This window comes from Crocodylus porosus, unplaced genomic scaffold, assembly GCF_001723895.1.
Source record: "Crocodylus porosus isolate Cpor-Errol unplaced genomic scaffold, CroPor_comp1, whole genome shotgun sequence".
Classification (NCBI taxonomy): domain Eukaryota; kingdom Metazoa; phylum Chordata; order Crocodylia; family Crocodylidae; genus Crocodylus; species Crocodylus porosus.
This window is the reverse complement of record NW_017728886.1, coordinates 219,284,623-219,297,551: the sequence shown is the minus strand read 5'-3', so window position 1 is coordinate 219,297,551 and position 12,929 is coordinate 219,284,623. Positions and strand designations below refer to the sequence as shown.

Sequence of the window (12,929 nt, the reverse complement as noted above, 5' to 3'; positions counted from 1 at the left end):
TTTTCTTAAAGATTGGTATTTAAGATTTCATGAAATCTGAAGTTTCTGAATTACTAATTGATCTCTTTTCCTTAAGCTAACCAAAATTGTGTTTGTATCAGCCCTAGGCTGTATCCTGCTTTGGGAAAGCAGGTAGGAAAGATAGGTCTGACATACACAAGAACCTTTGATTTAGAATGTGCACAGTTTATTGGGATATGGAAAGTAATGTTGTACAGAGCCCAGTGAGAAAGTTAGTTAGTAATGTTTTTAAATGAAAACTTTTTGTCAGATTATACCAACTGACTACAACAAAAAATTAGTAATTGGAACACGTCAGTCCGAATTAAACTCTTGTTAGGAAATGGTTTTTGGGTCAAGGATACACTATACTTGCTGGTCCAAACTAAAAATCCCTTTAAAAAGGTTAATAGTCTGGTCAGGACACTTAGAATCACTGAATCATAGGAAATTAAGGTTGGAAGGGATGTCAGGAGGTCATCTAGTCCAAAGCCTGCTCAAATCAGGACTATCTCCAACGGTAGCATCCCAGCGAAGACTTTGTCTACCCAGGTCTTAAAAACCTCCAAGGATAGAGATTTCACAACCTCTCTGGGTAACCAGTTCCAGTGTTTTACTACCCTCATAGCAAGAGAGGTTTCCCAAATATCTAAACTAAACTTCCTTTGCTGCAACTTGAGACCATTGCTCCTTTTTCTGTCATCTGCCACCACTGAAAACAGTCTAGCCAGCCTTTGTAACCAGCCTTCAGGTAGTTGAGACTCTGGAGAACACTGAGTATTTCCTGTACCTCAGAAGCCATCTCTTGCAGAAGACTGATATAGGTGAAGAATCCAACATCGCCTCAAATGTGCAAGTGCAGCCTTTGGACGTCTTAAGAAATGGGGGTTCAAAGATCATGACATCAAATCTGAAACCAAGCTCATGGTTTATCAAGCTATCATGATCCCCACTTTGCTATATTAAGCAGAGTCATGGACAACATACAGGAGATATCTAAAGTTGTTGAAGAGGTACCATCAACACTGCCTGTGAAAGATCATCTGAATCCAGTGGGAACACAGATGCACAAACATTAGCATCCTCCTGCAAGCAAACACCATGAGTATTGAGGAAATGATTATCTGGCATCAGCTTAGTTGGGCAGGCCATGTCACTGGGATGTTTGACTCCAGACTCCAATAGCAAGTTTTATTCTCCTACCTCAGCCAAGCCATGCTCAAGAGAGGGGCAAAAAAAGCACTTCAGGGACATCCTCAAGGCCAACTTTAAAAAATGCACCATTGATGTCAACTCATGGGAGACTATATCTTCTGTCCCAAATGAAGGAAGAGTCTGCTGCAGGGATCTCAATACTTTGAAACTTCACCACAACAACAGGAGATGGAAAAGTGGGAGCAGCAGAAACAATGTTGTGGACCAAATAAAACTCCCTGTTAATGAAAATCCAGCACTATCCACCTCACACAGAAACATGTCCAAGCTGCATTAGAGTCTGTCGATCCCAAATAGGCCTCATCAGCTATCTTTGGACACACAAATAAGACTATCAGCCTCGGCTGAGAAGGATTGTCAAAGGGAGAAGAAGAGTTGAAGGCTGCTATTAAATCCCCTCTCAGTGTCCTCTCCCCAGACTAAATAAGCCCAATTCCCTCAGGCCTTTGTCATAAGTCCTGTGCCCCAGGCCCCTAACCATTTCTGTTGTCCTTTTGTTGCCTTACCGGGTTAGAGTTCCATGATTCAGATTTGAGTCTACCACTAGGTGATTCTCAGATCTTGATCATGCTTAAAAAATAAAAAAAATACCACCACTTCCACAGGTTCCAGGGTCATCCTGATGAGAAAGGAGAACATTTTGAAATCTCAGCAAGTTTCATAGGATGAGAAAATTGCTTTCTGCCAAATTTTATTCAGCATGTGTGCCAGTAAGCCAATTTGAATGTGGTTTTCAGTCAGCATATGCTTGAAATTAATTCATTCTGAGAGAATGTGAAAAGCAAAATACAATAAAAGATATTAGTCCATAAAGGGGAGTGAATATAGCACTGTTTTCTAAAGTCTGGGATCTCTTGAGTGTATATTTACAGATTTTTATTGAAGTAGGATATTGGCTGCTGTGGTTTCCCTGCTTTAGCCATGATGTTAGGTCTTGTGTTGTGTCAAGAGTTGATGATAGTTTTGCAAAGAGTTTAGATTCTGGATAAGATGGTTTAGATAGGGATGATCCTGCCTCAGGCAGGGGAATGGACTAGATGACCTCTGGAGATCCCTTCCAGCCCTACTTCTCTATGATTCTGTGTTCTGCTTTAAATTTGTAATTAATTTGTTTCATATATGTTTGTGCTCTTTTGTATATGATTTTCATTAACATTTCAGCATCAAACAACTCAGGCTTACTAGCAAGGATGTTTACGGAGAGCAAATATGAAGGAAGAAATAAATTAAACTTTCCACAACTCAGGCAGTAAATACTCATGAAGATGTTTCCCAGATGATTGGTCATACTAAGCACAAAACAGTCTATCAAACAAGGTTTTAAAAAAAAATTGCTTCCTGACATACCAGGGAAGCCATTATGCTTGAGTGAGACAGAATAATGCCTCATGCTATTGTTGGGGTATTAGGTACTGGCCCTTACTGGGGGCTGAATGCCATAGACCTTATGTAGAGCCCATCAAGTCCATTGGAATTCACCTACTAACTTCAACTGGCTTTTGATCAGGCCTAAAGGCACTAGATCTATCATGGGGAAAACAGCAGTCTGCTTGTGGCTATTACATTGGCTCAAAAGGATGATACAGTCCTCAGATTAATTATTCATTGTGAATTCCTCAGTCATCACAATTAGGCAATTTTTCATAATGTCACAATTCTCAGTTAATAGAAACAATTCTTAATAAGCAGTTCAAACTCAAGTTAAGCTATGTAAAAATGATCTACTTTCTGGAGAAGTCCATTAGAGACCAGCAAAAACACTTTTCAGATGCTGTGGGTATTTCTTAGATTTTATTTTTTTCTATTTCCTAAAGGAATGAAACAGAAGCCTTTCAGTTTTTTCTGTGAAAAATTTTAGAGGAGGATTCATCCTAGAACAGTGTAATATTGTATTTGTGCACATACTACACTCAGCTTTTTTAAAGAGGAGGTTGGATAGATATCTGGCTGGTGTATTATGATCCCAGCATTCGTTCCTGCCCAGGGGTCAGGGGTCAGACTTGATGATCTGTTCAGGTCCCTTCCGACCCTAGAAACTATGAAACTACATGAAGTTTTTCCCCCAAAATAAGCTCCACCTATCTTGTGATGCATGTTTTAAGTGGGGTAGCTGAATTTTGGCCAGAACAGAAGCACTCCATTTTGATTTCCGCTCACAGCAGTAATAGCATTTCTATGTAGGCAACTGAAGGAGTCAATTGTTTAATGGCTCACTGTTGTTCACTCCACAGGCATTAATGATTGTCTCCCCTTTTTATCATCTTAATGTTCCAATAATCAAGCTAACCTTTCTTCTGGCAATTTTACTACCTTTTAATTATTTCTGGTTTCTCTCCTATTTTACAGCCTTGCAATTATTTTAGCTCTTTTCAAAATCATATATCCAGACATGGAGACCAGTCTGCAGCAGCAGTTAGGGTTTCAGCTTTTGGCTAAGCAGGAAATGGACGGTGAGTGAGCTGAAGATTTGGCTCTGAAAAATTCTTCCCCCCCCCTTCATTCTAGCTTTTAGAACTAAGGTTTATATTGTATTTTGGTGCATGGCATGTGAATAAAATAGTATTTAAAGCATTTAGACATCAGGAAGGATGGTCTTCTCACCACAGTACAAGTCTGAGACTAAGGAGCTTGATTCCCAGCTTCTATCTCAGATTTTCTGTGTGGTTTTGAGCAAGTCAGTTAACCCCACTGTGCCCCAGTTAATATCTATATAATAGGAACAGTAATTCTACTTCCTTTCTCTTGCCTCAGATTGCCTGAGGCTCACACTATTTTCATTCTAATTATAAGCAGAACAGCAAAATATCCAGGTAGTATTGTCAGGAAATGTCTCAAAAATCAGTTTTCTGATATATTCTGTTCACACACTATTTCTTGACTATGAACTGGAAATTAACGTTTCTAACAGAGCTGTTGATGAAAACCTGTCGTCTCAAATAGTATCAGCAATTTTGTTTGGAAACAATAGCATATAGTTACTATTTATGACATTTTTCCTTCTACAAATTGGGATGGATGCTTGAATTTGCTTTACTGATCTTCAAAGCTGAACATCCATGGAAAATTTATAGAAAAATTCAAATCTCTCTTTCCGAGGCATCCAACTGTGGGAGAATGATGTTTAGACCATTAGCATGGCAGTGTTCAAAATGGATTTTAGGATTCTATCCATTGATTTTCTTTCTCCAGGCACAAATCCATCTCCAGCAATAGCAGAGGCATCATCACTAGGTTATGCACTTACAGATTCTTGAGCACAATTCACTATTTATTCACTTAGCATGGGTTCAGCTTTATAAGTTGCTGATATCTTTGACTCAGATGCTGCTTGTCTTCTCCATCATCGTGTCTGACATTAGCAAGAGAGTATAACTATAATAACTTATACTAAAAGTCCCATCAAATAATATTGTAACAAATTTGGTTTTGGCAGTTGTCTTCTCTATAGCTTTCAGCATTCAATTTGCTACAGCATTAGTCAAGTTATTCTGGGTCCAGTTAGGCTGATTTTTGCATTCCCTCAAAGCCATGCTAATTGCAAGTTATTTTTTTTCCCAGACTGTTACATATCCAGTATAACTCAATATACTTGCATATAAATGTTTCTGTGTTTTTTGCCCTTGAAAAAGTGGTTACTGACCTCTTGAGAACTTTCCTTCCTTTTCATATTTATTGTTGTTCTCATCAACACAATGTTATAGAGATGATCAATGGATATCTTTCCAAATATCTTGTCCTGAAAAAAATATACCAATACATATTTGTGATTACTCATTCATCTCAATAGCAGCAAACACAGAAATACTAACGTTATTAAAACCTTGGCATTTCTAGGCTGCATGCTGAAGACAGAAGGTCAGGGATTCAGTCTTATATTGCTACATAAACCATGACATTTGATCCTCTTACTGCCTACTTTGGCTTTATACTTGTAAAATTAAACTTGCAGACTGTTGGCAAATTTCCTTTTCCATGTATATGGTCTGTCAAATCCTTGTAAAGAACACTGTGCTGGGCATCCACTAGCTCCTGGAACTACTTGCTTTTAGTGCATCACTCTAGTACTGGGTCTGGCTTTGGCTCTCTAGGTATACTCTCTGCATAGAGGTCCATTTGTATCCATCTGAAGGCTTCTTTGCATTTTATGTAATTCTATTTTTAATCCATGCCAATATTACTATGTTATTTAAATCTTACTTTTTGTGTTCTTGTTTTGTTGTACATGTTCCTCTGGAACCCCCAAAGGAATTCAGGAGGGTAACAGCTGGGAGATGGTGGGAGATGGTCAGTTCTTACAAAGACTCGTACATGATGCTGATGTTATTTTTAAGTATTCACTATTCATACACATTTCTTTCTCCATTAAATAGCATAAACCCAAATCTAATAAAATTACCAGATTGTTGTACAAACTAATATAGGTTAAAAGAACATTCATACCCCTGTACTTGTCATGAATTCACTAAGCTGTTATCTTTTAATGAACCAACTATCCTTTAAAATTTTCTTTTAAAGTTTGTCCTGATTTATTTTAGCTTGTCTTCACTGCTTTTGCTATAGAAACAGAATCTGTTGGATCAATAAGGTGTTTAAAATGTACATGTCAATGTATGAATTACCTTGCAACACCCAGTGCATGTTAATTTCTTTGATAGTCTGCTCTGTGGACCTCCATATCATCCATTTTAATAGTGAATGATCTATGTTAATACTCAGCATCTGGAAAGGTAGGGTTTCTGTATCATAGTGCAATCAAACAAGATGATAGTTTTTAATATTTTTAAATGAGTTCATTTGTATACGATTAATTTTTTTAATCCCAATTCCAGCGTATTCAACAAGCCTAAGTCTTATATTTTCAGCTGCTGAGCTCAGATTTACTTTAATTTTAGATATTACAAGAACAGGCTTAGTAAATATATCTCTTTAGGGATAGCAAGTGTAGTAGTAAGAATAGAAGAAAATGAGATTACCACCTGCTGTGCAATTCTGTAGGTTAATTGCAGGGTAAATTTGGAGAATGGAATACCCTCTGGCATGATGTGCCGACACTGGTCCATATAATAAAAATAATAGACAAATGAATGTCTGTTCTCCGTTTTGCTTTACGTAAACAAAGTCCTTCCTATCTTCTCATGTCTTTCACAAATCATGAAGCCCATTTCGCTAAATAATTTTTTTCCAGTCTGGCCCAAATAATCATAAAACTTTTTTTTTCACACTTTAAAAGGTAGGTATCATGTTTTATATAGGAGAATTACAAAGGCTGCAACAGCAAAGCTAGGCTACAGTAAACCTTATGAGGTGTCTCTAACTAACATTCCCTAAATTCTAAAGCCATATCTGTCTCTAACCATGCGTACCAGCAGAACCTGTGGTGGCAAAGAGAAGCCACCCGTGTCAAAGCACCAGAGCATATGCACACCCATGTGGTTCTCAAGGGACTGTGTGGCTCCACTAAGCTGCTGTGATGCCAGGACACAACATGTACTTTTGTGTAATACACCAGCAAACAAGGGCCTGCAGCAACTGGCTGAAAAGAGTGTCTGTTATCTTCAGCTGGTTGCTGGGCAGCAGCAGCTCCTTACTGCACTTGGCAAATGTGACATTAGTAATGCTGCTCAAGAGTAGAGGGTTCTGCCACTATAGAGAGACCTTGTTTGTGAATAGACTCGGCATTTTGCTTGCAGAACAGGAGTTTTGAGGCTAGAGCTTTGTAGTGCAGATTAGGCCTCAGCGGTGCTTTTGATAGGTATGGATCCCCATGGATGGCACTGGAGAAACTTTGCTATCAACCTTGCACCACTCAGGTCCCTAGGATTAGGTTAAGACAACCCTAGACTGCCTTATAATTGTATTACAACTGCTCCCAAGGAACTGTTCAGCAGTCCCCAGCCAAATATCTTCCTTACTCCAACACATCCCTGCCCCACCAGCACTCACCTTTGTATTAGGTGAGTTTGACAAGTCTGCTTGTTTAGTGTATTTTTAAAAATTGTCAAGGCAACTGGAGGATAAAATTTATAACCTCTACCCTCAACATATAAAACTGCACTGAATAGCAAGAAGGTGCTGTTACACTAATGTGTGCCATAGGAAAAGTTCCTCTACTGTAAGGGAATTTCCAGGAGAGATCCAGTAGCTTTCTGCTCCCCTTACAATGAAGAAGCACGTTTCAGAATTGTGGGGCCATTGTTTTACCCTTTGGGAATTAACTTTCAGTTGGTGCTTTGACAATCTCTACCCAAGCTGTATTAACATATAATGGGATTTTTGCAAATAGTCCCTATGTGCATTTCTGAATACAATTGCTAATGTGGATTTGATGAAAAAATGGCAACTGGTATCCCTAGAGTAGAAAGAAATACTCAGAACAAAAGAGGAATAAAATGGGAAGCATAATTATTAGACCAAGCATAGCTGGGATTAGAATTCTTTTCCTTCCACACATGCATCAGACTATTTATTTCCTGTACTTCTGTAAGGGATAATGATTTGTTTAGGTTTGGGGAATTAATTTTTTTTTTAAATTTAATTACTTTTAGTAGAAATTATACACCACGTGGAACTGTTTAGCCAGATTAGCAAAATTATTTTTAGTAGGTTTGATTTTTTATATAGTGAAACATCAGTGAACTCTTCCACTGTGATCTATGGAGGAAATATGACTGTGCATGTTTGCCTCCATGTGCATGCACATGTGGGTGTACAGTATATTTTGAGGCCTTGCATCTCCATTTCTCAGTCAAGAAAAAAATCAGTGATGTGGATCTAGGATATTTATTATTTCTGTGGTGTTTGTATACTTATGCTCTATGTAGCTGAACAAAGGTGGTCACCAACATAACACAAATATTTCCTCTTTCAGTGCTCTATAGCAATAATTAGTTCAAAATAGATTTAATCCAGAGAGTAAATACTCTTGGCTGTTTTCAACAGCTCCTCTTGAGGCATCTACCACAAAAAACTAAGGACAATGAAGTATTTTTCCAAAGATGCCAACTTATTCTCAGCTAGGACAAAGACTTTGGAAAGTATTGGAATTTGGTATGTCTATGTTGAAGCCATGGTAATGTAGACATATGTGGGTTAGCTTTGAAGTAGCATGCTGAAGCCCACCTTGTTCTCACCCTGGTTATGTCTACAGCTGTAAGTATGGCCCAAACTCAAAAGTACATCAGTGAGGCTGTGCTTGCTTTTGAGCCCTTTGAGGTAGTCTGTGAAGTCCCTAGAAATAGCCACTGGGGGAAAACCTAGGAGCGACCTCACTAGTGAATTTCTGGTTTGGAGTGTGTGTGGGCAGGCATGGGCGAGACATGTTTGAAATCCTTGGTGCCAGGACTTGCTACTACCATGTGATTGTGACCTTAGCACTAAGAATGGCAATCTATAAAAGCCAGCACGTGATTTGGGCAGTCATCTTAGCTGGCTATTAGGAAATACTGGGTTCATCTACATGTGAAATTAAGGCAAGGCAATGAACTCCAGAGCTCCAGGTGCATGACCTACACATGTGCCCAGAACAGCAGCAATTTGAGCCAGGGTGGAGCAGGCCTAGGCTGGCAGAGAGAAAGGGGGAGGTCAGCCCTGGGCTCCAGGTGGTGGCATTGGGCAATGGAGGGACTGGTTGGGACACGAGGGTAGAGAACTTGCACAGCTGTGTGGCTACATAGCAGCCAGGAGTCTGACCCCCACCCAGGTACTATCTACATGCACTTAATTACTCTGTTGTAAGACAGGGACAATACTATATTATGGGGTAGTTAATTCATTTACTACACATTTAGATAGTGACACTTTACTGTGGAGCTAATTAGTCTACTCAGTAAATCGCACATGTAGATGCACCCACTGGACATGTTCAGATGAGCATGCACATACAGGGGCATGTGTTTGCCACAGCCCAGATAGCAGTAGCACATATTTGTGCCACTGATTTTTGCTCTGTGCTTAGTATATTGACCCAGGTGGGATTGGGGAGACTGGGGCACCAGTAGACTTGCCTGGGGTCCTGGGCACTTCCTGGGGCAGCAGCATCAATGATCTGGCTTGCATGGAGCCTAGCCAGATCCAGACTGTGAATGTGGCTGGCCAGGCTCCATTTTTGGCAGCACACGTACTGCTGCATAGACCACGCCACTTTTTTTAGTGCTGGTTTTTTTGACACTGGGATCTCCTGACAAATTTTGGCACTGGGCTGCTAAATTAGCAGTGTGGCAAATGGTTGCATGTGTGTTGTGTGTAGTTTGCAGCACCTCAAACAGCTTTGAGGCCCTGCAAACCACACATGCATGCTCATTTGGAGATACCCACGGAGTCCAATCCACTTCTCACTGGGATTAAGAAATCTTATTGTTCAGGGTTGTAGGGAGGTATCTATTTCTGATCAGGTTTCATATCCCTTAAACCCTCTTACAGTTTTATCTAAAAGAAGACCCAGAAGTATCTCTTTTGGTGATAGGGGTCTTGATCAATCCCAACTGTTGAAGCTGTTCCACACTGCATGTTATAATAAAATATTAATTGGGCTAGTGAGAGAGGACAGAGAGACTGTATAGCTCAGTGGTTGGGGAGAAAGGTGATCTGGCCCTGATCCAGTGAATTTTTATTTATTTATATGACTGATTTGCTACCCTCCCAAAAAGGCTCAGGTGGCTTACAAAAATACAGGATAAATTATAAAAACAGATCCAATTTTAAAATAAACTAATAAGTAATAAAACAACTCTCCAACCAGTACCCCAGAACTTTATTCCACTGTGAATAAGCAAGTGTGGCTGCAGCTAGCAGACCCGGGGAATGCCTCTTCTGGAGCCACTACCATATTAGGATAGAAGCTCCACCCGCATGATCTGGGGACTACAGGGCAGACCCTAGAATGAGAGACTGGGTCCTGAACCTGTTCAGCCTTCACAAGAGAGGGCTGAGGGGGAACCTGGTGACTGTCTATAAACTCACTAGGGGAGACCAGAAGGTTTTGGGAGAGACCTTGTTTCTCCTAGCACCCCCAGCATAACAAGGAATAACAGCCACAAGTTGTTGGAGAGTAGGTTTAGATTAGACATCCATAAGAACTACTTCACAATTAGGGTGGCTAGGATCTGGAACCAACTTCCAAGGGAAGTGGTGCTGGCTCCTACCCTGGGGGTCTTTAAGAAGAGGCTTGATGCCTACCTGACTGGAGTCATTTGAGCCCAGTTTTTCTCCTGCCCAGGGAGGGGGTTGGACTTGAAGATCTACAAGGTCCCTTCTGGCCCTACTTCTATGAGTTCCATGACTTCTATGGAGCAAGGTGGTGAGACGGGAGCTCCAGTGGGGGAAAAAGTGGAAAAAAGAGGAGAAAAAGGGGAAGAAAGAGGATCTCCTGGAGGAGCAGAAATTTACCTGAAGACTTCTCACAGCGCCGGGGAAAGAACGGGGCTCTGAGAGCTGAAGAGAGTAACACTGTGGGACACATCCTACATGACCAACCTGGAAAGAAAACAACAAAAAAAAAGAAGAGCGTGAATGGGACACAGTATTATCACCTCAAGAGGACCCAAGGCATCGGTCTTACGAAGGATAAAAGATTAACTCATATGCCAACGAGGTAAATAGAGGCATATATAGCAGGGTTTGAAGATAAAAGCCCATAACGGGAATGGAAATACAGATGGACAAGAAAAAAAGAGACTTTGTTTAGTGATACTAAGTTCCATTCAGATAAGATAATAGCTATAGCATGAGAGTATTAGATAAGTAGAATTACCAAGTTGATATTGTAAAAAGAAAAAAGAAAAAAAAGAGAGACAGTTTCTGTCTGAAAGAAAAGGAAGGTTGTACAGAGTGATAAAAGTAAAAAATAAAGACAAGTTTTGATTTGAACCAGACTGTGATTACCTATACCATTGAGTGCGTGTGAGCATATGGAGAAGCGAGCAAGATAACTTGGCCATAGTGCCCGGGAACCTCTAATAGAGACCTAATAAGAATGAACAAAAGCCCCCCCCCAAAAAAACCCACTTTTTTTTGAGAGAACAACCCTCCTGACTAGTGACATCAAGAAATTTTAATATAGAATAATAACATCCAAGATATGGCAGGCAGGAATATTGGAAGGCCTGATTGGCTGAGGGTCAACTGCAGGAATTTCAAACCATGGGCTTTAAAAGCCCGCGGTTTGAAATTCCCCTGGCAGTTGGGGAGCAGGAGCAGAGGGATCAGGGCGTATGTGTGCCACACGTGTACCCGCTTACCTCAGCAGCGAAGGCAACAGCTGCAGAGGAGACAGCAGCGGGGGCAGCAACAGCTGATTCCCCCTAAGTTAAGTGGGGAAGAGGGTACAGTGCAGCTGAGGTGGATCCAGAGGGGAAGCCCTCTGGAGCACTCTTAGCTTGCCTGACAGGGAGTCACCCTCCCGAGCCATGCGTGGGCAGTGTATGTGAACAGGGCACGCAAACAGGCGTGCTCTGTAAGGGCGCGCTGGCATTTGCACCGGCGTTTGCGTAAGGCAGGCGCGAGGTAGCTGCTAAGAGCAGCACCTCCAGGGAGCATAAGCAATAGGCACAGCTCTGCAGACATGGTGCAGATGTGGAGCGCGGCTGCCAGAGCCCCACCTGCCATGGGCTCTTCTGAGGCCTTCACCCAAATGGAGCTCATGACGGGGTCAGTGGCCCCTTGCCCCCCCTGTCTGTGGAGGGGGGCTTGGTAGGGTATGGGGGCGGTGGGGCCTGGTGGTCCCCTTGCCTGTCCCTCCTGTGCATGACTTAGGGACCTGGATGAGCAGGTGAGGGAGCTCCAGGCTGAGGTGAGGAGGCTGAGGGGGATCAGGGATGCAGAGGATGAAATTGATGCCTATTTCTGTTCTCTGCAGGCCCAGTCGCCCACTGTACAGCCCTCACCGGAGATGCAGGCAATGCATGAGTGGCAGAAGGTGTCCAAACCCAGAGCTGCTCGGCCTAGAGTGGTGGAAGCTCCCCAGGTTCACCTAGGGAACAGGTTTGATGCCCTGGCAGCTGTGATGGAGAAAGACAGAGAAATTGCCTCTGGCGGGGATGATGCCACTCCGAACATGACAAAGAGAACGAACACCGGTAGGAAGAAATGCCGGGTCCTCGTCATCAGAGACTCCATCCTACGGGGACTGGAAGGTCCCATCTGCTGGCCTGACCCCATGACGTGAGAGATCTGCTTCATGCCTAGGGCTCAGGTTAGGGACATCACAGAGAGGATCCCGGATTACATTTGACCTGCAGACCAGTACTCCATGGTTGTCATCCATGTGGGAAAGAATGACACGGCCAGGGGCCACCCTTATTGCATTATGAAGGATTTCAAGGCTCTGGGGGACAAGCTTAAGGAGACAGGGGCACAGATAGTATTTTCCTCTCTTCTTCTGGTGGGTAGGCAGGGATGGTGACACGAGGCCTGCACTGGCGAGGTCAACCGGTGCTTACGCAGTTGGTGCCACCAGGCAGAACTTGGGTTCCTAGATAATGACCCGTGCTTTCAGGCAGGGGACTTGCTGGGGTGGGATGGGCTTCACCTCTCTCCTAAAGGTAAGTGTGTCTTCTCTTCCAGGTTGGCTGATCTCATATGGCGAGCTTTAAACTAGCCTCACCAGGGGAAGGGGCCACAGGAAGATGAGGAGACACCACCCGAGCAAGACAGCTGACAAATGCAAGGAGTGCCCAGATAAGAAACAGGGGTCCAGACAGTCTCCCAAATTGGGGGGT

General features: G+C 42.2%; 1 long non-coding RNA gene across 1 annotated transcript in view; it reads right to left on the bottom strand.

The window, feature by feature from the left end:
- Positions 1–1,452: 1,452 nt before the first annotated feature.
- LOC109305485 overlaps positions 1,453–12,929 on the bottom strand; it is a 15,180-nt gene continuing 3,703 nt past the window's right edge. The window contains exons 2-4 of the long non-coding RNA XR_002099634.1: positions 7,051–7,060; positions 4,140–4,146; positions 1,453–1,546 (exon numbers count right to left, since the gene is read on the bottom strand). This is a non-coding gene — a long non-coding RNA (uncharacterized LOC109305485). The remainder of the gene's footprint in view (positions 1,547–4,139; positions 4,147–7,050; positions 7,061–12,929) is intronic.